The sequence below is a fragment of the Triturus cristatus genome, chromosome 1_1 (assembly GCF_964204655.1).
Source record: "Triturus cristatus chromosome 1_1, aTriCri1.1, whole genome shotgun sequence".
NCBI lineage: Eukaryota > Metazoa > Chordata > Amphibia > Caudata > Salamandridae > Triturus > Triturus cristatus.
Window position 1 is genome coordinate 559639444 of NC_140579.1, and position 27898 is coordinate 559667341.

The 27898-nt window shown below is 45.8% G+C and overlaps 1 protein-coding gene and 1 long non-coding RNA gene across 4 annotated transcripts in view; one reads left to right on the forward strand and one right to left on the reverse strand.

Annotated features, from left to right (window-relative positions):
- The window catches only part of PKP1 (plakophilin 1), a 331092-nt gene extending 323197 nt beyond the window's left edge, over positions 1–7895 (forward strand). For all 3 annotated transcript variants that reach the window (XM_085643643.1, XM_085643638.1, XM_085643652.1), the window contains one exon: positions 2192–7895. The gene's annotated coding sequence lies outside the window, so the exon portion shown is untranslated. The remainder of the gene's footprint in view (positions 1–2191) is intronic.
- The window catches only part of LOC146870621 (uncharacterized), a 451880-nt gene that overhangs the window by 34059 nt on the left and 389923 nt on the right, over positions 1–27898 (reverse strand). The gene's annotated exons all lie outside the window — the stretch shown is intronic.

The following is a 27898-nucleotide window of genomic DNA, read 5'->3' on the forward strand; positions in this document are numbered from 1 at the left end:
TGTGTGTTCCCATTGATCCTTCTGCTGGACCAGCAGGTGCAGAGACTGAGGAACAACAGTTGCCGAATAGTTCTTGTGGCACCAGATTGATGGGGGGGGGGGGGGCGCAAAATGGTTCCCCTATTTACTTAACATGCTGAGGCATCCTCACTTCCAGCTGGTTGCAATCAGTTATCGGCTTATGAGAGATGTTAGTTTCATGATTCAGCATGTCTTAACCTCTTAACATTACTCTTGCAAAGTTTGAGCACTTGAGCCTGCACAATGAATGAATGGAAATGCTGGCAAAACGCAATTTTGTAAAACGCAAACTAATCACCCCTAAGGGTCTCAAGGTGCTAGGGGCCGTCGAGGGTGTTATTTCATGAGCTTGAATCCAGAATTGGAAAATGCCTCAACAGGTGTGTGGGGGACACTGTGTCCTGAGGTTTTTTTTTTGTACAGATCATTGTTTTGAGGTATTTTAGCCAGCTGTATGTGATTTCATAGAAAAACGATTTCATGGAGCACCATTACTGAGAATCCATTTTATCTAACTGTTTATTGGCAATCTGCATGATGAATGGCATTTACGATTTCTTAGAAACCAATTCATAGAATGTCTTTTTTTTTTTAAAATGTCTTTTGCATGTCTATTTTTCAAGGTATGAATGCTGTGGTTGCAGGTCTCCCTCACATTTTTGTCAGAAGTATTCATTTCAATGCCTTACTTCAGGGACATTAGTTTGGCTGTATACCTTTTAAATTGTTGCACAATTACTGTGACTGATTTTAATTTGCTCCCCCCTCACTGCCCCTAAAGACCATCGATCCATGACCCCAAAACAGCCCGTGAACACCTGCATCCCTGCCCACTAAAAACCACTCACCACACCAAAATGACACCCATCCTTGACTCCTAACCCCACCCTTCCCTGACCCCAGAAGCCATTTCCACACTAAAATCCGCCTGACCCTGAATCCTAAAAAGTCATCACCACACCTCAACTACACCTATCTCTAACCCCTAAACTCCACCCCTTTCAGTCAGAACCCTAAAAACCTCTCATTACCCCTTCAGTCAACCCATTAATAAACTCTAAAATTGCCTTTCTATTTCTAAACCTCACCCATCACTGAACCCTTAAAACCCCTCACCACCTCTAAACTCCAGCTACCTAGGAAACATAAAAGAAACCCTCATCATCCATAAACACCATTCATCCCTGATCTCCTAAAAAACCCTCAACATCGCAAAGCACCATCCACCCCAGGCCCCTAAAACCCTTAATTGTCACTAAAATCCTCCATTGCTGATGCCTGAAAACGTCTCTCTACATCAAAACTCCATACATCTCTTGCCACTTGAAATCCCCCACCACCATAACCTCCACCCATTCCTCAACCCAAAAACCCTTTACCTACTAAAACTCTGTCCATCACCCAGGCTTAAAAACTCTTCACAGCCCTAAACTCTTTGCATCTGTGAATACTACACTACACTCATTGAGAACCCTAAACCACTCCTCACCACCCTTAAACTTCAACCATTCCTGATCCCTAAAATGCCCCACAAACCCTAAACACCCATCCCTGAACCCTAAAAATCCTTTGTGCACCAGAACTCGCCCATCCTTGACCCCTAAAAATCCTCATCACCCCTTAACATCACTTATCTCTAAACCCAAAAAACTCTCATTACCCTAAATCTCAACCCAATTTTAATGTAATTTTTTTTTTTAATAAAATTATCTTTTAAACGATTTCCTTCAATTTTCGATTTTTTTTTCTTAAAATTTTCTATCTTTAAAATTGCATTTTATGATTTGATTTTCTCGAATGTAGTTTCTCAGATTTCATTTTTCTATTAATAAACATACTCCAATTTTAGCCTAATTGGTTTCAATGATACAAATCAAGTCTAGAAATGTCAGTGCTTATTTGCTTGTTAGATAAAAGGTCAGGACTGAAAATAAGGCAGAGTAGTGAAAGGAGATGGATTGACAATGCAATAATGCTGGAGGGCAGGATGAGTTCTTACTCGCTGTGTTTTTGCAGCAAATTATAACAATCAAAGGCATCTTCGTGCCCTATTTGTAGCCAGGTAGATGTGCACATTGATTTTTGTATTTTTTTTCTATTGCCTTTTTTTGGGGAGACACAACTATATCTCCATCACAATGACACTGACTTTCTGTCTTTTTCATTTCAGATTATGCTGCCTTCTCGTCCCAACTGGTGAGATATCCATATTTCATCCGTCTAAAAGGATCCAGAACTTGTTGTGAAATGGAGATGGAAAATTGAGGACAATACCGATTTTTTTTTTTAAACTTTATTTTGTTTTGTTTATTTTGGGGGACTGGGAGCAATTCTTTTATGAGGGCCTCTGAGCTGCACAAAGTTTTGCCAATGCCATTCATCACTCTTCTGAATGGGATCTCATTCACAGTGAACTTCATGATCTTGGCTTTTCTGGTCTTCGGAGAGGACAAAAACAGTATTTTTGACTAGCACATTTTCTTCACAGCTTTTATGTCCATTATTCAGTGACCTGGCTTCTGCTTTATGGCTTTGCTTTTTGAATCGCAACACAAAGCCTTAGTGTTTTAGAAAGTGCTGCTTGTGGGTTCATTTTTTGCGTGGCCTACATCTTGAATCTTGGAGAATACCAAGGCCGGCTCTACCTGTGCTTACCCATTTCCGAGCTTTACCAAGCAGAAACAAATGTGGAAGGCAATCTTTATTCATTCCAAGAGGTATTAGCAGATCCAACTTCGAAGTCCCAACTCAGACCTTCCATCCCATGAAGCCTGGTTTTAAAAGAGGGAGTGTGTCTGCTAAGTGGAAAACACTTTATGTCTTGAAGCTGTTTTAAAATGATGTTTCCATGTTTGTTGCCATGCAGCAAACATGTATCTATATAGTTTGAAGCAAGATGCAATCTTTTGTACTTCAGATTATGCACTTGTGGCAATTTAGCAGCACCAGAGTAACTAGAATACCTTAATGTTTTTAAAGAATGTCTCATTGCATGAACTCGCTTTTTCACCCAATGTGCCACCTATGTCACTGCCGTACTTATAAATATTGCTTAGATAGGACAATTTACCATAACAAAATAGGGTTTAGGGTTTCCGATTCTCCGACTACTGTGTGCATTTGCTAATCTTTATGAATATTTGTATTCTAAACTGGTTTGTGATTTGTTATGAAATTTTGCTTAGTGAGTGGCCCATCACCATGCATGTGAACTGGGAGTGCAAGAAACTCTTTCATTCCAGCTCGACTTTGACGCTCATACAGAAAACACGAGTTCTGCTAATTTCTTTTGCCCAGGTCTCCACATCCCCTCAGTCGGTGGCGCACATGCAGCTGATTCGTTTGAATAACCTCCAGTCTGTGTTGTGAAACTTTTTGCTGGAAACGAATGTGCAGATGTGCACAGTGCAGTTGCGCCAGATGTCAGCATCATTCCAGGTGTCAAACGAATGACTTGCTTCCAGATTATTGTGGAAGAGCTCTAAATTTAGGAACATCATTTATTACTCCAGAGGACCCCCCCCCTGAAATGTTTTTGTAATCCTGCCAGAAAGTTCTGCAGGTACTCTTCTATCAAAATGCCCCTGGAATTGTATTCAATGTAGAGATGAAATCAGATCGAACTGCTGTGACAGTGGAGCGCCTCGTCAAACCTTCTGGGGTCCGCAGGCTGCAGGGTCAGACCCAGCTGTAATTGCCCTCACGTTAAAGAGACCCCCTCTATAAAATCCACTCTCGGCTAGTTGTATTTGTTTTTAGGTCTTGCCTGGCTATCGCGTAAGCGATCGCCCAGCGAGACTTATGTAGGGGCTTCAGAAAATGCTCCCAAAGGCTTCCCAGGCGGATCGGGTGGCGGTTACGCGCACAACCACGTGCATTCCATTTGCCACCAGCTACTTCCTGCGCGTGCGCCGCCTCACGCATTCAGAGAGATTTAGTAAGGGGCACAAGACCTTAGGAATGCGGTTTATGGCCAGTGCATGTGAGGCATTCAAGCGCGAAGCTGGCATCTGGCATCGGACTTGAAAGCAGCAGACTGCTTTCGCTAGCGCGTGCTCGGCCTCACTTCCTGCATCCCCTCTTACAACAATTAACTTTCGTTATAACTCACACCCCATATGCTCGTTCCCTCCCACCTTTCCTTTGATGTCCGCTTTTCTTGTTGTTTACAAACCACGCCACACACTGCTGCATGCCACACACTGCTGCACGCCGCACACTGCTGCACGCCGCACACTACCGCATGCCACACACTGCTGCGCACACTGCTGCATTACACACTGCTGCATTACACACTGCTGCACGCCGCACACTGCTGCACACCGCACACTGCTTCATGCCTCACACTGCTACACGAAACACTGCTGCACGCCTCACACTGCTGCACGCCACACACTGCTGCACGCCACACACTGCTGCACGCCACACACTGCTGCACGCCACACACTGCTGCACGCCTCACACTGCTGCATGTCGCACACTGCTGCACGCCTCACACTGCTGCACGCCGCACACTGCTGCACGCCGCACACTGCTGCATGCCGCACACTGCTGCACACCACACACTGCTGCACGCCACACACTGCTGCATGCCGCTGCACACCACACACTGCTGCACGCCACACACTGCTGCATGCCACACACTGCTGCACGCCGCACACTTCTGCACGCCACGCACTGCTGCACGCCGCACACTGCTACATGAAACACTGCTGCACGCCACACACTGCTGCATGCCACACACTGCTGCACGCCACACACTGCTGCACTCCACACACTGCTGCACGCCACACACTGCTGCAAGCCACACAATGCTACATGAAACACTGCTGCACGCCACACACTGCTGCACGGCACACACTGCTGCATGCCGCACACTGCTGCATGCCGCACACTGCTGCACTCCACACACTGCTTTTATGCGAGTTTATGCTACTGACATTGTAAATGACAATGCCTTTTATTTGTTTTAAAACCAAAACATAAATAAAAGGCATTGTAATTTTACAATGCCAATAGCTCAAACTCTTATAAATGCGAGACCTATTGCATTGCAAATGCTTGTTTAAGTTTGCACAGTGCCTTTTTACATGTCCCCGGGGGCAGGGAGGGGGGAGAGGAGGACGCCTCGGCACTATAAATGTTTGAATTAAACACTCGGTGCTTTCTCAAGTGTCCTTTCTTCCAACGTGTATTGGTATGTTTTTATGTACATGTTGATTGTCCACCATTGTTTTTACCAGCTAGAATTGTGTTGTATTTTAGTGTGCTGTATATGCATCAAATAGCCGGACAGATACTCTCATGCACGGTTGATCGCATTTCTCCTTTAATTAGAGTGAACAAATTCTTATTAGAAGATGGCATTTGGTTGAACGTTAGGACCATTGTGTTTTTCTTTTGGGGCCTAATTTGGATGCACATTAGTTATGCATTATGTACATTTTCTACAACTAGTCCAATTCTTGATGTTGCCAGGAAAGGTGTATCATCAAAAAAACTGGTGAATAAAGGATTGGGTCCAAAAGGAGCCAATCCCATGGTTAGCATTGAATTGAGGTAATTTTATTGGCCGATTGTCATAGAATAAAATTACCATCGTTATTGGATGACTGATGTGGTAAACATAATGTCAGACAGCCCCAATAAGTTGATTCACACACATAATAGACATAGGACTAACCAAAGCAGTCATCTTCTTTCCAACACTTCTGCTTTCAACTACCCTGATTATGTCAGGCGTAAGGAGCGGAGAAGAACCCGCTGGGGCTATCACCATCACATGCAGTTCATGTTACCATTCTCCATCCCATCACTGACATCAAATTGCAATTCTGGTCTGTTTTTCCAATCAGTTGAACAAATTGGAATAATGGACTTAAGCATAAATATTTGTGACAAAGAAAAGCCCACTGCTGTATTATATGGTCCCTGATGACGAAGAGCAGATATTTCAAGTCTCCTATCTCTTCAAGATGAATAGCTTACCCAGGCCAGGCCTTTATCTTTTCATTCCGGTACTTTTAGTCCCGTCTATCGTGTCTCAGTTTCAAGACTATAAGTACCAGAATCCACAGATAAAAAACGATCTGATGCGCTATTCACACTTGAATTGGGTAAACTTGAGAGCTCTGCATATAAAGACGAAAGTCAAGTGTAATCTAAGTAAAAACATGACATCATGCTGCTTTAAGCAAAAAGAGACCAGGTATTTGCATATAAAGGCAGATGTTTGAGACTAATTGTTGTGCAGACCTTCTCTTTCCCCTTGTGGGCTTGTACATTGCCACATTGCCACTTCCTCTAAATGGCTCCACCAGTAGGCGATTCATTTACAGGTTAGTAATTAAAGCATTTCTGAGTGATACTGCTGACACTGTAGCAAGGCGTCGGCTAAGGCTTCACGAGAAAGAACAGTACGGGAGTCAGCCTGGAGCTGTCAAGGAGCCCAATTCATGCGTGAGGCTTGCGTGCAGCATGCTTTTTAGGTAATAGCTTTTTATAGCAGGGACCTTGTAGTTTTTATTTATCCATGAAAAGTATGGACCTACGCTTTCTGACAAGCTGCATTCTGTTCTTTGAAATGTTAGGTCTGTCTGAAGGAGTCTCACCTGATACGAGGCCACTTGAGATTTATGGAAAATATTTTCTTTGACACAATGAAAACACACTGAAGGGATTTCCCCTTGTCTCAAGCCCAGTGTGAGTCTTCCTTGCTTCCAGTTTTTTTCTCCCTGTAGTTCCTGTAATTTTACTTTCCCGACCGGCATACAATGATATCTAGATGGCAATGACATGTAAAGAGCAGGCCTGAAGACCCCATCACAGTGGAGGTGGATCAACTTGAGGGCTCTGTCGACGCTGAGACTTCCGGCCTATTGACTGACCTAGGGAGAAAATTTAAAGCTGCAAAGTGGCCTCCGTGCGAAATTTTACTTTCTTTGCATGATGGGAATTGTAGGCTTATATGCATGAGAAATGCCAAACTATAAGTTCCATTGAGCTGTTAACTACATGGGATCAACCATCGGCAATCCAAATTGGCAAATTAGCCTTAGAAGCTGGGGGTCTATTTAACGCTCACAGCCTACTTTACTAGCTGCTGAGTGGCTGGCTATCCTAAAAGCTCAAGTATATAAACAGTAAATCCAGATCTGTTTGGAAAAGTGGAATGTATCATTTAAAAAAAAATATATATATATGAATAAATAAAAAAAAAATGTTTAAAACCACTCCTGATTTTCAGATTCACACTAAAAAGTTACATTCAAATTGTAGTCTGGCTTAGCATGTCTAGGGCTGACCACACTGAGATCATAGAAGTTGTTGTCATCCCTCAGCCACCTGTGGAAGATTGGATCAATTTTGTATATGACTTGACTAGGAAACTCTGTAGCTAGCACCCAATTGTGTTTAGATCGGTATGGTATATATGTAACAAACAAAATTAGGACATTGTGCCAATGGAGACCAATCCACTCCTGAGAATTCGGTTCTCTTACTTAGAGCTCTAAGTTATCCAAGGTCCGTGGGAGATGTTCAGACATGCCTGGATTTTTTATTCACAGCAGTTGGAATCATGTACTTAAAATCCTACATTTATTATGGCATCATATAAAAACCAGAAAGAAAAGAGGGCTGAGCTAGCAAAAAAGTGTACAGGCTAAATATTTCATATCTGCTACAGATCGACCTGAGATATTGATGGTACACTTAAAAGTATTGTTGAAGCTTAATTGTTAGCTTGAAGTCACTTAAAGCACAAAGATGCAGCTCCAACCAGTTTGTTCAAAAGATCTAGCCTGGTCCACTTTGCAAATGTGTTTAAGAAATTTGTAAAAAAACAAATGTGTTAATAAAGTTTTTAAAAAATAGTATTGTCACCTATCTTCAGTTCATGGCACTGGAAAAATACTTTTTGTAAACCTGTCCAAACCATTTCCTGGTGCAGGAATCAATTGGTACTTACATTGCAAGGGATCACGGCTAGATGAACGAACCATTTTTGCATCTGCAAATGGCCCAATACGCAGCATTGGGCCGTTTCCGAATGCAAAAAGGCATTTTCTAATGTACAAAGCCAAAATTGGGATTCGTGACCAGTTACCGAATTGCAATTTGGGTTTGCGATTCGGTATTTGGAAGCGGTGTGTTGCAGGTGCACCTTCCAAATACTGATTCGCATTGGTACGTACAAATGTTTTGTGACCGAAATATAGTCGTGAAACATTCACACTTTACCACCAACTAAAAGTTGGTGGTAACCCATTTGCAAATGGGAAGGGGTCCGCCAAGGACCCCTTCCTCTTTGAGAATTATTGTAGAATGATTTTTTAAGAGCAGGCAGTGGTCCACCTGCTCTTAAAAAATTAAACGTAAACGCTTCATTTTTTTCTTTTTAAATGCATCCCATTTTCCTCTAATGAAAATGGGATGCATTTTTAAAAAATGATTGCATCTTTTAAAAGCAATCACAGACATGGTGGTCTGCCGACCCCAGCAAGCCACTATCCCTGCAGAGGCCGCGAATCATAGTGGGTCACAAATTGTGACCTACCTTGTTAATATTCATGAGGTAGATCTATTTGCGACCCAATACAAATCATTAATGAAACTCAAAAGAGTTTCATGCATTAGGAATGGAAACTTCCTAATTGCGATTCACAAAATAAATCGCAATTAATAAATTACGATTCGTACGTTTTGTACATTTAGCCCTTTGAGCTTACTGTATGATCACTGACATTTTGCACCTCCTTGAGATGCACTGCTTGAATCAGACGTGCTGGTCAGTACTTGCATCATAGCTTTTGATTTTCTCGTCATTTAAAGCTGTGACATACTGTAACATAGATTTGGTTCTAGCTATGATTTATTCTTGCCAAGATGAGCAAAGTACCTCCCTAATATTATATACACTAACATTGTTTCATCAAATCATAAGGATAGAAGAAGTAACATCAAACAGTCTTAGATTTGGTCTTGCTGACTTTACAAGAAGTGAGGACACATGAACTTTGACTTCGATCACATCACAGATAGTACAATTACTCAGCCCTAGTCACAGAGCAAATCTCTGGTTGTGCAAAATACATCCTACAGTTATGTAAGTGAAATTCTGGAAACAGACTGAAAAGAGAGCAAGTGATAAGAATTGGGAGTTTAGTGGTTTGAGCTAAAATACCTGGCCATCCCTAAATGAAATCCTCTGATCAGTTACATCGGCACAGAATCTGTGGCATCAGATATTTGCTGGTTTCTAAATGATTTCATGGTGCAAAAATAGTATCAGCACAACTTTGAAGGTAATATAAAGTTTATTACCTGCATAGGAAAGATCATTGCAGAAAGCAGTAGAAACATGTAAATTCTTATGTAAATACTCATAGCCACAAATTACAGAAACTAAAAACCATGAGTCACAGCGACATGAGCATGGATCAATTTTACATTTCTAAAACATATTTGTCAAACTTAGAATCATTATCCTTAATTAGCTATGTATCATAATTCTGCTGCATGTGAAATTGCAGTAAGCCAGATCAATGTTGCCGGATCAATTATATAAATCAGTGTACAAACTTTGCTACCCTTGACCAAATTATATTGCAAGTGTCATAAAACTCTTGCAGAAGTCACAGTCCATACTGCTTCTTCCTTAAATACTAGGATGAAACATGTCTTAAAAATACAGATTTGATCGGGCCGAGTCAAAGGGAATGTTTAAAAGTAGGGGTGGAGATCTCCACCTCAACTCCCGACACATGTTCAAAGGAGAATGCCCTGAATGCTGTGCCAGGCTACATATTCCATGCATACTTCTAGAAAGTTCGTGTGACTTTACCAGTGGGCCCTATTCCAACTGTGTGGTGCTATCCACAATCTAGAACTATGTACAGAGGAAAGAGAGTCCCCAGCATAAACCCACAACTTTCTTTACCTCTGTGGGGAAAATATTTTTCCCAATGGAGAATGTCCTTCCCGTATACCCCCACCAGATCTAAGAGTGATTCATTCCCTTACCACCCTGGAATATTTTTTGCTTCAACCATTGGCTGGAGTAAAAATCTGACCCTTGTCAAGGTGGAAAGGAAGGACTTTGAAATGCCAACAAGCATCCATGTTTGCGGGCTTTCACAAACTTCCAAGTCCAACCATGCCTTGGAAGACCCACTTCCCTACCCCATGAGTGAGATTTACAGGGGCCAGTGAACTTGCCATGCCAGTGAACATAAATATAGCTCATTTATACTTTGTTTGGAACAGGTGTCCCAATAAAAACAACAGAGGCCACACACACAGTTTAGTTATTGGGATTCTGCCTCAGTACACCAATTTAACCCCATGTGTTTTACATATAGATGTACACTTTTTTTTGGGATGCATGGGACCAAGGGTGGTGGACATGGAGTGGATGCCTGCCTCTAGGAAATGACAGGCATTGTCTCGGGTCCTCCCACATGTGGTGGTCATCTTCTTTGTGCCCAATCCTGGACTCTAGATCGCAGGAGGCTGTCATGTCCTCTTGAGAAAAGCTGCAAACATCAATGCTGCTACCCAACATTCTTCATCTGGCCATCAAATGGTCATAGCCATGTCCATCTACAACTACCACAATAGTTACTCATGATTAGCAAGAAAGTCCAAAGCTTCAAATACACAAAAATTATGTGTGAATTAGCTCCCTGAAATCTTGTGTAAATTCTGGCATAGATGTTACTCCTGCCTTGCGAAATGCTCGTGGTAACGCCACTATGCCACATTGCATAATTGAGATGTCATTCAGGCAAAAATGGTATCGTGGGAGCCCAAGAACAACGAAAACAAACATAATGCAATTGGCAGTTGTTCAATAATTTCGCACTTCATGTAATTTCCTTAAGGAAATTAAGAGAGTTTCATCCAGGCCTAGTGACAATGAGTCAGCCTGGAGTCTACAGAGATGGTGGAAGTGACTTCTTCAAACCCCTGCTAGGACTGTTTAATCACCAACTTCTTGGCAGGTGGTCAACCTGGTCAGGACTGGGGTGGCTTAACGGCAACAGATGGTTGCTGCATGACAAAGGGGCTGACTATATGTCATAAAACCCTCAGCCTGTAGTTTCTGTCTGCTTGTTGGCTGAATAGGTTCCACACAAATTGCCTTTCCTCATTTAAACTTTTATATAGAAACTGTCCCAGTACAATGTAATGTAATGACCTTTATGTGCTTTTATAATGTAACTGTTGTTTTGTAAAGTGTCCTGTCACTCATTCAGGTATTGTTCGTGTTAAATTAAACTGCAGATAAATTAAATGAAAAAAACAACACTTCAGGGACTATGCGGATATGCAGAGCATAACATCATTTTGCACTCTTTACAATCTGCATATATATAAATTATACTTTTTTTCAAGGAAATATTATTGTCTCTACTTAGTGTTGTGTAGCCCTTGAGCATGATTATATAGATTTGTGTTTTCTACCTTAAACATAGGAGGAGACTTTTTTTCCAATGGTTTGTTGAGGTGCTCTTTTAAACCCTTTGAGAATCAATACTAGGGTGTGACTTTTATTCACACACACACACACACACACACACACACACACACAAACACACACAAATCACTTTCTATAAATTAATTAGATTTGAACTCTTTTAAGGTAAGATGTGCTACATTCCTTTAATGAGCTTATATTTTCAGAAAATGCCCCCAATATATTGGTTGGACTATAATGACCATTATGCACTAACCTGGACTACTGAGCCAACCAAATGTATATAATGAAGTTGTGAAGGATGAATTGTATGACACATAACTACATGGCCTATGATTAGGGTTCCCGGTTTTATGGTATTTATTTTTTTGCCATGTCCATCTGTATTTATCCATATTTATTATTTGCTAACTTTATCTGTAATTATCAATATTTATTTTGGGTTTTGTGGAAAAGTTAAGCTGAAGATAGTATATTTCCACATTTATTTAAACAACAAATAGGCACTCATGCTTGGATGTCTGCCAGGTTTCAGTGCTGTGAACACCTGCAAAAGATAAATCAGCGCACTTATATGAAAATATGCACATTTCAGTATCAACCTTGTGCCAATCTACTGCTGTTAAAGCCTCTTAACTAAAATTCCTTTCTTTTCCAACCCCCTTCTCCATCAATCCACACATTTATTGGCCTGAAAGTCATGGCAGATAGTATTTAGAAGTACTCAAAAAGCAACTCAATTTCCGTTTTTATCCATATTTAAAAATAAATACAGACAAGAAAAATAATGTATTTTACCTGTATTTATCTGTAAAATTCAATAAAAACGGAAAACAGGGAGCCTTACCTATGATTGAAAGCAAGAAAAGAAACAAATAGCCATTTAATCCCTGTAAGTGATTTGCTGGCCTAGTGGTGTTTGCTCCCCCTTCTACAGTGTATGATAATCAAAATTGCCCTGTAATTTTTGATCTGAAGAGAGCCCATATGGGATGCCAGAAGAAGCCTGCGATAACTGGTGTCAGGGTATTTCTGATGTCATCATGCAAGTTTGCTTAAGGATGGGCAGGGACAGAGGCCAGCCATGGGCTAGGATATTGCCAGTTAGGCTAATTAAATACTGTTTCAACGGGGCTGTATTTAGGGATATTCAGCACATAGAGTGGCAGACAAGAGAGTGACTTTTATTTAGCTTGTGCTGACAGGATCAACCCAGGAATATATATATATATATATAATTCACTTAAAAAACCATAGGTTTCACACATGTTATAGTTAGCTGGACATTTCACTCGTAAAAAAACATTGAAATTCCCCCGTTATAGTTAGTTCAGATAACTATAACTCGTGCGCCCGCAATCCACTGCTGATGACGTCACATATTACATCACTCATGACATGGTCAGTGACATCACTCATGACATCACTGATGACATCATCCTTGTGATAGAGTGGCGGTCGCGTGAGTTATAGTTATCTGAACTAACTATAACGGGGGAATTTCAATGTTTTTTTGCGAGTGAAATGTCCAGCTAACTATAACATGTGTGAAACCTATGGTTTTTTAAGTGAATTTGCAAGGTTTTTTAAATGCTAATTCCTAACTATAACGTGTGTGAAACCTATGGTTTTTTAAGTGAATTTGTAAGGTTTTTTAAATGCTAATTTATGTATGTATTATTATATTTTTTATATATTTATTTTACAATAAACTACCTATGTATATAGTTATAGATTGACTGTATCCTGTAATATGGAATGGCTTGTTTAAAATTTTTTTTTTTTTTTTTAAGGGTTTTTCACCGACAAAGGCTAGGGGGTCAGGAACTCTGTACCCTGCCCCTTTTTCACGTTCTCCACCTTTCTTTTTCACTGTCACACACAAAATGGCGGCCGACACTTCCTGATTTCGACTGATTCGAATGTTGACTGACATGTAACCACCAATCAGAATTACGCTCGCGCACGTTATGGTGCGCGCACGGTGCGCGCACGGTGCGCGCTTATAGATATTTATGTACTTTTAACTGCAATTTTCTAAGGAACTACTGAACAGATTGACACCATATATGCAAAAGGCACATGCCTGACCTGAGGACTACCTCTTTGCCAAATTTTAAGTAATTCTGTTCAGCCGTTCGGGCTGTACCTTCGACTAAAGGTCCTATGGGAAAATGCATGGGGAAAACGTGTTTTGGGACCCCCCTTTTTTCTCAGCCCCCGCTTGACGAATCACCCCGAGACTTTCAGGGTAGGAGCTGAGCGGAGCGCCCCATTAGTTTTGAAAATTTCGCGAGGATTCGTCTATCGGCGCCAAAGTTATTCAAAGTAGAATTTTCAGATTTCCTATGGGAACTCGGTCCTAACTATAACTATCTACTGGCGACCGCCAGTAGATAATATATATATATATATATGTGACCTCTAGCCATGTGCCTCGCTATTGTTTTCGGTCACGCACCGTCTCTACTACCACTTGCAGATTATTGAATATTCACAGTTGTGGCACTTTGTGCTATATTTAGTAGATGTGTAGGAGAGTAGGGTCTGCTATCCTATGGTCACCCCAAATTTTTGCTTTTTGCTTCACTGGTTTTTGACATATTGAGGCTGTGGGCCTGCCAATCAGACCCCCAGCCTGCTGTTCTCTCTACTAAATTAAAACTATGCACCCTAGGTGCATAACCAATCGGAAGTGGATCACCCTGTCAGCCCCTGTACCAGTGTACACTAGGTACCCAGGGCATTGGTGTACCCAAGGCCTGCCAGGGGCTGAAGCATGTATTATGCCACCCCAGGCTTGGCCTAACAATTTGACACAACTGGCTGATCACTCATCTGGGGTAAGTTGGTGTAATCACCTCTTACTTAGGTGTAGTATACCTATACCTAACCTTAAATGGGACACCTGGTAACCTATAAGTCACTCCTATGGCAGGCCTTAACAATCCTGAAGGCAGAGTGCTTGGTTCCATGTGAGATGGTGCTCTGGCATGAGCTGAGCCTGTCTGCAGTGGTCGGAACACCTTCCTTCTACTGTTTCCAGATATCGTCATACCATATACTCTTAAGTGCATTATGAACCTCGCGGTTAAATGCTATCTTTGGTTTGACTTTATCAAAACATGTCGAGTAAGGTGTCATACGAATTGGAATACTAACCCCTCGCCAATTCTGGCGACGGGGTTAGCATTCCACCCTTCTAGAGGGACACGACATGTACAGTACCTGAAACCCGGGTAAAATCAGACATAGCCTCAGCTCCACAAAATGGATGCTGCCACCACAGACACAAGTCTGCCCTCCTGCTGCTGGGAGTCCTTCCAGCTTGGGAGGTGTGGACAAAGGGTTTCCTGCCAGGGGAGGTGCATGCACCACCCCAGACAGGAGTTTGTGTATTGGTCAGGTAGGGCTTGAAAGAAACCAGACATGCCTGTGGCTCACAAGGAGCCTCGGTGCATATGCCAGTTCAAACCGGTCCTGGGGCACACCAGTCCCGGGCCTGGGGCGAGCTGGACAAAGGATTGGGGGTGTAACCACCCCCCTTCCTGGTCCCACCCATAGGGAGGGACCTAGCAGGTAGTCCGGCCCCTAGAATCCGCTTAAAGGTAGGAGCTGTGTCCTAAGACTTCAGATATCCTGGAATCAACTTGAAACTAAGAAGAAGACGGGAACTTCGACATTCTGCTGCACAGAAGACTGAAGGAAATCTCCCCTGTGGTCAGGGAGTGACCACCTTGCTAACGCAAGCACCATCCAGCGAATCAACGTCTGCTTTGCCGCCGCCTCCCGCCGGAGCCCGAGCCCAGAGACTGACAAGACCTGGACCTCCAGACCTCTCACCGCCCGATCCACAGTCCCTGAAAAGAGGAGACCCGTGGAGGCACCGAGACACGTGGAGCCAGCCATCTTGAAACGACCACGACAAGCTGACAAGTGCAACAACCGAGGCTCCCTCCAAGTTGTGCTTTGGGATCTGAGAAGCCCAACCCTCGAGCAGCATCTGCACCAAAGGTGAGCCCTCCAGCATCTCCACGATCTGCGTGGGGCCCTTCTGCATTTTGCCACTCGACGCGCCTAACCGGTTGCTGGCCCGCTGGCTAGTAGCCATCTTGGCGACGAACTTCACGAAATACACCGCTGGTCTGGTTGCTCCAGACTGGCCCTTGCTCCCCTCCAAAGGAGCAGTCCTTCTGACCTTGCTGGTCAGAACCATCAGCTTATTTCATCTCCTACAACAATTGCTTTTGCCAAGGCTTGTTTGCTTCGATCAAGTCGCCGACACCGCCGACAGCGAGAGCCTGCGTGGGACAGCTCGTGAACCGACTCCTGGACGTCGTCGACCTCCAGGGACCACGTGGCTGCAGAGACAAGCTACACCTTTCTTCCTGTTTGCACCCGACATTGCCTGGTACCCACCTGGTGCCACGCTGGTCACTGGCTAGTGACTGTGAACACTGTCCCCTCTGCTTACAGGTCTTCAACATCTCCGATCCACTCTTGGATCCACTGCATCTCTCCCGGACCGACCGCCTGCAGCATCTTTGTCTTCAAGCTCCACGGAACAGATAGAAGAAACCCGACGCACTTCGAGGCCTATGCACCCGCTTCCTGTGGGTGAGGTAAAGCTGCCACACCTGTGCCCAAGTGTAGTATTACATCTCTAGTGCCTGTGTTCCAAATCTTGAGTTCCTAGTCCATCCGGAAGATCCTCTTTGCAGTAACTTTGTACTTTTTACGCACCCATTGAAACCTATGGGAGCACGCGTGTGACTATTTGCTCTGCACACGCCACCCGTGGACCTCCTGGTCACTAACTGAAGTTAGCTCCTTGTAGGCCCAGCGATTCTAGAGGCCCTAGGCCTTTTCCCTTTTCTGTTCGTGGTTCTTATACCACTATTTTAGTATATGGTTTGAGCGGCCACCAGGGCCTATCCATATAAAGTGCAACTTCTGTGTATTCTACTGTAATCTTGTTTGACGATTTGTGCTCCTGTGCTCATAAAGAGACTAGGGGTTACTTTGAGAAATAAATACATATATATTTTGAATATATATCTGTGTGGTGTCCTTTCATTGGTATAAAAGGGGGTTGCATTTGGTAAAACAGCTGGCTTAACACGCTTCACGAGTTTAGCCTCAAAGACTGCTTAGCCTACGCTACCACTAGGGCAGCTAGTCCGAAAAGGTTGACTTACAACCACACCATAAGGGTTGCTTGGCATGGTACAAGGTGATCACTTTAACTAGTGAGCATCATATACCAGGCCAACTTCTCACATTGGTGAGCAGCGGTTGGATTTGAGCTTGCTGTGTTTTACCATTGTAATCTCTTGGTTACCAATTGAAAGATCACATAGGTACCTGTAGGTACATATAAAACAAGATTAGATATACATAAGTTCTACTGAACTTAGTTGTTGTAGAGCAAAGGGAGTAGCACACCCTGACTACAACTACTAGATAGGTTTAGTAGGTAAACCCAAGTGTTGGTAGATTGCAACACATCCACCCACACTTAAGAGCAATGGCTGGGGCAGAGGGGTCCACTGTACCCATCTCTGTTGAGAGTGACCCCCAGAGGGCACCATCCATCTTTGCTACCCTTAATCAGAATGAGCTCAGGCATTTGGCAACTCTTAGAGGCCTTAAACAGCCCAAGAACCCTACCTCTGCTGAGCTCAGAGAACTCTTGCAAAATGATGAGAATCAGAGAGAGCTCAAGAAAGCTTCTCAGTTAGCCCCCTTAGGGACAGGAACAGGAGGCCCCCCTTCTGAAGATGCTACAGAGGTACCCAGTTCCAATAGTCACCCCTTAGATGGCAATAATACCACAGAGGATGAGAGTGATAAAGGGGCTGATACAGAAAGTAGTGATGAGGAAGGGAGAACTAGCCCAGTGCCAAGTGTTATACTTGGCCCAGCTAAACTAAGGCTATTGGGGACTGACAATGGGTTTACCCCATTGGATCTCCCAAGTGGACTTAACACAGGGCTTGGGAGGCAAAGGAATCGCTCAGGTGACTCCAATGCTTCTCATGGCTCTAGAGGCTCTCAAGGTCACTCCAGGAAAAGGATGACCACCCCTCAGAGGAGGGAACATGAGGCCAGAATGCAGGAAGCCCAGCTGAGGATCAGGAAGCAGGAGCTAGAAGTAGCCCTGATGGAAGAAAAACTGAACAAGGCTAGGCAACCTAGAGAGAGTGGGTCTATACCCACTGGTGGCAGCATTGTCCCTAAGGACAAAGATAGGGTCTTTGATAATAGGAACCTGTCTAAGGTTGTGCCCCCCTACAAAAGTGGGGATGACATCCACAAATGGATAACTGCTCTTGAGAGAGCCTGCAAAGTACAGCAGGTTCCTGAAGACCAGTGGGCAGCAATCCTCTGGCTCTCCTTTGAAGGAAGAGGCAGAGACAGACTCCTCACTGTTAGAGAAGAGGATGTCAGAAATTACAGAGTCCTGAAGAGTGTTCTGGTAGATGGGTTAGGCTTAACCACTGAACAGTACAGGTTAATGTTCAGAGACACCCAAAAGACACAGACCCAGGACTGGTCTGAATATGTTGAATGTGCCACTAAGGCTTTGGAGGGTTGGTTGCTGGGAAGTAAGGTATCTGATTTTACAGGATTGTATAATTTGATGATGAGAGAACAGATTTTAAATAACTGTCAAAACCAGCAACTGCATCAACACTTGGTTGACTCTGATCTGACCTCTCCCCAAGAATTGGGAAAGAAGGCAGACAAATGGGTCAGAACCAGGGTTAAGCAAAAGAACCAGAACCAGGGCCAAGGGGTTGATCAGAAGAAAACAGACCAAAAGGGTGGAGATCAGAAACCTAAAGACCAGAAGTCTTCAACAGGGCCCCAAACTACTGCTAAGGAGGGTGGGTCCCAACAACAGTCCAAAAAGAAGAAAGAAGGTCAAAAGAAACCCTGGTGCAATCATTGCAAAAATACAACTCACTGGACTAGTGATTGCAAAAAGGGTGGAACCCCCAACACTGTTGCCCCTAAGGCACCTGCTCCCAGTACTACTGTTAGCAGTGTCGGTCCCCAGACAAAGGGTGTAGTGGGAATCACTATGGGAACTGAAGGAGATTCTGACTTAGACAGAACCCTGACACAGGCAGTCTTGATCTGTGATGGGGACATTGATTTGTCCCTGACTGTGAGCCCCAGTAACCTGGGCAAGTACAGACAGACTCCTTTAATAAATGAAAAAGTGGCTCAAGCCTACAGGGACACATGCGCCAGTGTCACTATGGTGACACCAGGCTTTGTGGACCCTGGACAGTACATACCAGGTGAGAATTACCTGGTGACCAATGCCAGCAATGCCACTACTTCACATAGTGTGGCAGTTGTTAACTTCTCATGGGGAGGGGTAACTGGCCTCAAAAGGGTTGTGGTTAGTGCAGACCTCCCAGTAGAATGTTTGTTGGGCAATGACCTAGAGAGTTCTCTATGGTCAGAAGTGGAGTACAGGACTCATGCAGAGATGTTAGGTATATCATCACATGTCCTTGCTGTGACCAGGTCACAGGCCAAAAAGTGCCTCACTGAACCTCAGGTCTTGGATCCTGGAACAATGGACCAAGCACCTACCAAGAAGAAGAACAGGAGGGTCAAGGCTGTGCCTTCCCCCCTGCCTCAGAGTGATGATCAGCCTTCCCAGGAAGCTGATCTAGAGGACCCTGACGGAACTGTCCCTGAAGAGCTTGAACCTGATCAGGTTGAGTTTCTGGGGGCAGGGGGACCTTCAAGGGCTGACTTGAGGCAGGCTCAGTTATCCTGTCCCTCTCTTGAACCCCTCAGACAGCTGGCTGCTGCTGAGGCTGCTGGGAATGCTCAAGGTACCCATAAAGTGTATTGGGATGAAGGGCTCCTTTATTCAGAGGCTAGAGACCCCAAGCCTGGTGCTACCAGGAGGTTGGTTATACCTCTGCAATTTAGGGGCTTTCTTCTTACCTTGGCCCATGATATTCCTTTAGCAGGACACTTAGGCCAGAATAAGACTTGGGACAGGCTTGTCCCTCACTTTCACTGGTCTCACATGAATGAAGATACAAAGGAGTTTTGTTGCTCCTGTGTGACCTGCCAAGCCAGTGGCAAATCAGGTGGCACAACAAAGGCCCCCCTAATACCACTACCTGTGGTGGGGGTCCCCTTTGAAAGAGTGGGAATAGATATAGTGGGTCCCATGGATCCTCCCACTGCATCTGGGCACAGATTTATACTGGTGGTAGTGGATCATGCCACCAGGTATCCAGAGGCAATTCCCCTTAGGACCACTACAGCACCTGTTGTGGCCAGGGCCCTGCTGGGAGTATTCTCCAGAGTGGGGTTTCCTAAGGAGGTAGTATCTGACAGAGGTACCAACTTTATGTCAGGATACTTGACAGCTATGTGGAAGGAATGTGGTGTCAACTACAAGTTCACCACCCCTTATCACCCACAATGCAATGGGCTTGAGATTCAACAAGACCCTAAAGGGTATGATCAAAGGATTACCTGAAAAGCTCAGGCGAAGATGGGACATCCTTCTACCCTGCCTTCTGTTTGCTTACAGAGAGGTCCCACAAAAAGGAGTTGGCTACAGCCCCTTTGAATTGTTGTTTGGGCACCCTGTAAGAGGCCCACTGTGTTTAGTGAAGGAAGGATGGGAGTTACCTCTCAAAAAGCCTAAGCAAGACATAGTGGACTATGTACTTGGTCTCCGCTCCAGGATGGCTGAGTATATGGAGAAGGCATCCAAAAACCTTGAGGCAAGCCAGGCCTTACAGAAAGCTTGGCATGACCAAAAGGCTGTCTTGGTTGAGTTTCAGCCAGGACAGAAGGTATGGGTGTTGGAGCCAGTGGCCCCAGCAGCACTCCAAGACAAATGGTCTGGACCCCATACAATCCTGGAAAAGAAGGGAGAGGTCACCTACTTGGTAGACCTAGGAACTCCCAGGAGTCCCCACAGGGTACTCCATGTTAACAGGCTTAAAGCATATGTTGACAGGGCAGACATGGGCTTGCTCATGGCTACAGATGAGGGACAGGAGGAAGAGAGTGACCCTCTCCCAGACCTGTTGTCTCAGAACCCTGAAGATGGCTCAGTTGAAGGAGTGACCCTTGGAGGCAACCTCACTGCCCATCAGCAGACTGAATGTAGACAGGTTCTACAATCATTTTCACATATGTTTTCCTTGATACCTAGTCAAACTGACTGGTGTACCCATGTGGTGGACACTGGTGACAGTCTGCCTGTAAAGAACAAGCTTTACAGACAACCTGACCACGTCAGGGACTGTATAAAGGCTGAGGTACATAAAATGCTGGAATTAGGTGTCATTGAACCCTCAGAGAGCCCCTGGGCTAGCCCAGTGGTTCTGGTCCCCAAACCTCACACCAAAGATGGCAAGAGAGAAATGAGGTTCTGTGTGGACTACAGGGGTCTCAATGCTGTCACCAGGACAGATGCACACCCTATTCCAAGGGCAGATGAGCTCATAGACAAACTAGCTTCTGCAAAGTTTTTGAGCAGATTTGACTTAACAGCTGGCTATTGGCAAATCAGATTAGCTGAGGAGTCTAAGGGCAAAACAGCATTCTCAACCCCAGGTGGGCACTACCAGTTTGTGGTGATGCCCTTTGGTCTGAAGAATGCACCTGCCACCTTCCAAAGGCTGGTGAACCAAGTCCTTACTGGGTTGGATGACTTTTGCGCAGCATATCTGGATGACATTGCTGTCTTTAGCTCCACCTGGGAGGATCACCTGATCCACCTGAAGAAGGCTCTTGAGGCTCTGCAAAGGGCAGGCCTCACTATCAAGGCTACTAAGTGCCAGATAGGGCAGAGTAAGGTTGTATATTTGGGCCACCTTGTAGGTGGAGGCCAAGTTCAACCACTGGAGAGTAAGATACAATCCATCAAGGACTGGTCCCCTCCAACCACCCAGACTCAAGTTCGAGCTTTCTTGGGCTTGACTGGGTACTACAGGAAGTTTGTTAAGAACTATGGGTCCATTGTGACTCCTCTTAATGATCTGACATCCAAGAAGATGCCCAAAAAGGTTCAGTGGACAGTAAGCTGTCAAAAGGCATTTGATGACCTGAAGGAGGCCATGTGCTCTGCACCTATCCTGAAAAGTCCTGACTACTCCAAAGAGTTTATTGTCCAAACAGATGCTTCTGAGTTGGGTGTGGGAGCTGTGCTGTCACAACTTAATGTAGATGGTCAAGACCAACCCATTGCTTTTATTAGCAGAAGGTTGACCCCCAGAGAGAAGAATTGGTCAGCTATTGAGAGGGAGACCTTTGCTGTGGTGTGGGCCCTGAAGAAGCTGAGGCCATACTTGTTTGGCACTCACTTCAAGATTCAGACCGACCATAAGCCCCTCTTGTGGCTAAATCAGATGAAGGGTGAAAACCCCAAACTGCTTAGGTGGTCCATTTCCCTACAGGGGATGGACTTTACAGTGGAGCACCGGCCAGGTACTGACCATGGGAATGCAGATGGTCTCTCCAGGTACTTCCACTTAGGACACGAAGACGAGACTGGTCAAGGCTAGTTTAATGTCCCAGCGTTTGGGGGGGGGTTGTTGTTCTGCTTGGGTTTTCGGATCAGATAGAACCCGCTCATCAGAGCCTCACTAACCCAGCCAGAACGTTACCCCCTCCCTAGAACCTATTTACAATCCTGCAACCACATATACCTATCACCTAAGGACAGGGGATTCCTACTATGCATACCAAGACCTCACAATCGGCGGCCTCGCGATCCCATACGGATCCAGACCTTTCTGCCCATACGACAGTATCACAAGTGGCGGCCTCGCGGTCCCATACGAACCCAGACCTCTCTACCCAGACGGCAGTCTCAGCACAATCGGCGGCCTCGGGATCCCCTACGAATCCAGACCTCTCGGCCCATACGACAGTATCACAAGTGGCGGCCTCGCGGTCCCATACAAACCCAGACCTCTCTGCCCATACGACAGTATCAGCACAATTGGCGGCCTCGCGATCCCCTACGAATCCAGACCTCTCTGCCCATACGACAGTATCACAAGTGGCGGCCTCGCGGTCCCATACGAACCCAGACCTCTCTACCCAGACGGCAGTCTCAGCACAATCGGCGGCCTCGCGATCCCCTACGAATCCAGACCTCTCTGCCCATACGACAGTATCACAAGTGGCGGCCTCGCGGTCCCATACGAACCCAGACCTCTCTGCCCATACGACAGTATCAGCACAATTGGCGGCCTCGCGATCCCCTACAAATCCAGACCTCTCTGCCCATACGACAGTATCACAAGTGGCGGCCTCGCGGTCCCATACAAACCCAGACCTCTCTGCCCATACGACAGTATCAGCACAATTGGCGGCCTCGCGATCCCCTACGAATCCAGACCTCTCTGCCCATACGACAGTATCACAAGTGGCGGCCTCGCGGTCCCATACGAACCCAGACCTCTCTACCCAGACGGCAGTCTCAGCACAATCGGCGGCCTCGCGATCCCCTACGAATCCAGACCTCTCTGCCCATACGACAGTATCACAAGTGGCGGCCTCGCGGTCCCATACGAACCCAGACCTCTCTGCCCATACGACAGTATCAGCACAATTGGCGGCCTCGCGATCCCCTACGAATCCAGACCTCTCTACCTAGACGGCAGTCTCATACGACAGTATCACAAGTGGCGGCCTCGCGGTCCCATACGAACCCAGACCTCTCTACCCAGACGGCAGTCTCAGCACAATTGGCGGCCTCGCGATCCCCTACGAATCCAGACCTCTCTACCTAGACGGCAGTCTCATACGACAGTTCATCCTATGATCACCATAACATACAAAAAGGGAATCAGTCTCACTATTCATCAGATCACACAAGGATTGCCAGTTCGGGCATAGCCTGTTCTCAGGTTCGAGGGGCTCCTCTTTCCTCTATTCAGTTACCACTTACCTGATCAGGGTTAACATCTGTTCATGTAGCCGCAGCTGACCAGAAGAATAGGCTACCCTCTTATACAAGAACACGCAGCACATGTTGGTTCACTACAAACTGGATACTTTATTACTCATTACATACACAATCACATAACATTACGACATAACACATAACCTGCAAAGAAAAGTGAAAGATTAAGTTGTACACTCTAATAAGAAAGGGTCGACATCACCTTAGTAGTATGTAGCCTGCACTCAGTGGTCATCTAGGCTCCCTTCTCGTCTGTGCCTCGGCTCGCCTGGAATCACCCTTCTCCGAGTCACTGGGACCTCTTCCTTATCGGCTACTCTCTCCTCTCTGGCTATTCTGTTAGGAAAGCATCTGTCTCTCGGTTCTTCTCCGCCTTCAAGATTGCGTCTGTCTTCCCTGGAATAAGTAGTAGCTTTACTGCTAACGGCAAGATGCCGCCTACAGACTGAACATGTAACTGCCTCAGACTTTCACTAATATAGAGGTGCATTTCCTCATGGAAAATTCCGGCCCGTAACCTGCCGCCCACCAAATTCTTGTACCTCCCCGTACCAAGGACACGTTCCCAGCCGGCCGGCCTGATGTAGTGTCTTCGGCATGAAGAAAAATACAATCCTTCAATAAGGGCCGGCCTGAACCGGTTCTCTCCAAGCGAATAACACCTCATAACTAAAACATTACTTTTGACCTAGAAGCATCCCAAGCTGCCGGAGCAGAAAGAAAGATGGAGTCTCTCCCGTTTGAGGCCTACCAGGCCTGAATTCAGCACAGCTCCATGAAATACCCTCACTACAGGACAGGTTATCTCTAATACTAACAAATCTATCCCCTAGGCTATGTGTGCAAGCCCTGATCTATGGGGAAGAGCACAGAATCATGTCGAAGTGCCAAGTAAATAGGCTCCATTCACTACTCTAACCCTTAGGCTTGAATGGTAAGAGACTGAAGTCACATTCAATCACTTGTTAACACAAGAAGGCCGGGAAAATCAAGCAGAACAGTTGTGTAGGAGAGTAGGGTCTGCTATCCTATGGTCACCCCAAATTTTTGCTTTTTGCTTCACTGGTTTTTGACATATTGAGGCTGTGGGCCTGCCAATCAGACCCCCAGCCTGCTGTTCTCTCTACTAAATTAAAACTATGCACCCTAGGTGCATAACCAATTGGAAGTGGATCACCCTGTCAGCCCCTGTACCAGTGTACACTAGGTACCCAGGGCATTGGTGTACCCAAGGCCTGCCAGGGGCTGAAGCATGTATTATGCCACCCCAGGCTTGGCCTAACAATTTGACACAACTGGCTGATCACTCAGCTGGGGTAAGTTGGTGTAATCACCTCTTACTTAGGTGTAGTATACCTATACCTAACCTTAAATGGGACACCTGGTAACCTATAAGTCACTCCTATGGCAGGCCTTAACAATCCTGAAGGCAGAGTGCTTGGTTCCATGTGAGATGGTGCTCTGGCATGAGCTGAGCCTGTCTGCAGTGGTCGGAACACCTTCCTTCTACTGTTTCCAGATATCGTCATACCATATACTCTTAAGTGCATTATGAACCTCGCGGTTAAATGCTATCTTTGGTTTGACTTTATCAAAACATGTCGAGTAAGGTGTCATACGAATTGGAATACTAACCCCTCGCCAATTCTGGCGACGGGGTTAGCATTCCACCCTTCTAGAGGGACACGACATGTACAGTACCTGAAACCCGGGTAAAATCAGACATAGCCTCAGCTCCACAAAATGGATGCTGCCACCACAGACACAAGTCTGCCCTCCTGCTGCTGGGAGTCCTTCCAGCTTGGGAGGTGTGGACAAAGGGTTTCCTGCCAGGGGAGGTGCATGCACCACCCCAGACAGGATTTTGTGTATTGGTCAGGTAGGGCTTGAAAGAAACCAGACATGCCTGTGGCTCACAAGGAGCCTCGGTGCATATGCCAGTTCAAACCGGTCCTGGGGCACACCAGTCCCGGGCCTGGGGCGAGCTGGACAAAGGATTGGGGGTGTAACCACCCCCCTTCCTGGTCCCACCCATAGGGAGGGACCTAGCAGGTAGTCCGGCCCCTAGAATCCGCTTAAAGGTAGGAGCTGTGTCCTAAGACTTCAGACATCCTGGAATCAACTTGAAACTAAGAAGAAGACGGGAACTTCGACATTCTGCTGCACAGAAGACTGAAGGAAATCTCCCCTGTGGTCAGGGAGTGACCACCTTGCTAACGCAAGCACCATCCAGCGAATCAACGTCTGCTTTGCCGCCGCCTCCCGCCGGAGCCCGAGCCCAGAGACTGACAAGACCTGGACCTCCAGACCTCTCACCGCCCGATCCACAGTCCCTGAAAAGAGGAGACCCGTGGAGGCACCGAGACACGTGGAGCCAGCCATCTTGAAACGACCACGACAAGCTGACAAGTGCAACAACCGAGGCTCCCTCCAAGTTGTGCTTTGGGATCTGAGAAGCCCAACCCTCGAGCAGCATCTGCACCAAAGGTGAGCCCTCCAGCATCTCCACGATCTGCGTGGGGCCCTTCTGCATTTTGCCACTCGACGCGCCTAACCGGTTGCTGGCCCGCTGGCTAGTAGCCATCTTGGCGACGAACTTCACGAAATATACCGCTGGTCTGGTTGCTCCAGACTGGCCCTTGCTCCCCTCCAAAGGAGCAGTCCTTCTGACCTTGCTGGTCAGAACCATCAGCTTATTTCATCTCCTACAACAATTGCTTTTGCCAAGGCTTGTTTGCTTCGATCAAGTCGCCGACACCGCCGACAGCGAGAGCCTGCGTGGGACAGCTCGTGAACCGACTCCTGGACGTCGTCGACCTCCAGGGACCACGTGGCTGCAGAGACAAGCTAGACCTTTCTTCCTGTTTGCACCCGACATTGCCTGGTACCCACCTGGTGCCACGCTGGTCACTGGCTAGTGACTGTGAACACTGTCCCCTCTGCTTACAGGTCTTCAACATCTCCGATCCACTCTTGGATCCACTGCATCTCTCCCGGACCGACCGCCTGCAGCATCTTTGTCTTCAAGCTCCACGGAACAGATAGAAGAAACCCGACGCACTTCGAGGCCTATGCACCCGCTTCCTGTGGGTGAGGTAAAGCTGGCACACCTGTGCCCAAGTGTAGTATTACATCTCTAGTGCCTGTGTTCCAAATCTTGAGTTCCTAGTCCATCCGGAAGATCCTCTTTGCAGTAACTTTGTACTTTTTACGTACCCATTGAAACCTATGGGAGCACGCGTGTGACTATTTGCTCTGCACACGCCACCCGTGGACCTCCTGGTCACTAACTGAAGTTAGCTCCTTGTAGGCCCAGCGATTCTAGAGGCCCTAGGCCTTTTCCCTTTTCTGTTCGTGGTACTTATACCACTATTTTAGTATATGGTTTGAGCGGCCACCAGGGCCTATCCATATAAAGTGCAACTTCTGTATAGTGTGATACTTTCTTGTTTAACGATTTGTGCTCCTGTGCTCATAAAGAGTCTAGGGGATACTTTGAGTAATAAATACATATATATTTTGAATATATATCTGTGTGGTGTCCTTTCATTGGTATAAAAGGGGGTTGCATTTGGTAAAACAGCTGGCTTAACACGCTTCACGAGTTTAGCCTCAAAGACTGCTTAGCCTACGCTACCACTAGGGCAGCTAGTCCGAAAAGGTTGACTTACAACCACACCATAAGGGTTGCTTGGCATGGTACAAGGTGATCACTTTAACTAGTGAGCATCATATACCAGGCCAACTTCTCACATGTGTATAGAGGTATTTAATTGCTTTTCAACAGTCACGGATCCCAGCATGCGCGTAGAGAGTGGTATAACACGAGAACTCTCAGTAGAGTCCTGTGGTAATGGAAAACCCGCTGAAAATCTGTGGGATTCATGAGTGTCTTCACCAGCTCTGGCAGAACTATTCTTTGCTTCCCTCCCCTCTCTACCCCCTTCCTCCAACTGCACCCACTCTCAGTCCCCTGTACACATTTACCATCTGCTGTGTTAAAAACCCTTCGGAATAGGGAATACCATGTGGAATCCCAGGCAGCTGTTCCATGTCGGCGCAGTTATTCACCATTTTCAGGGGTAGAACCTGTAACTGCGTGATACTGGAGGGGAGTTAATGTAATTTTGGTTGCAGAGGTTGAGCCCCGCCAGGCCTATGTTGCATCTTTTGTGCGCATCACTTGCTTACACAATTAGAGCTGTTCCTTGTAAAAGGCTCTTGGTAATGGCTGACAGGGGGCATGTCCATGCACCAGAGTCATGAAGACTTACAATCCCACCTGCCTTTTTCGCTCGTCATTAGAACTTTGAGATGGTTGGTCACAGCGCCCCCTATCATGGTACCTCTGTCACAGTGTGTCCACAAATATTCATCTCACCGCCCTCAAAAGGCCGAAAGACAGCAGTGATCTCATGTTCCGCTTA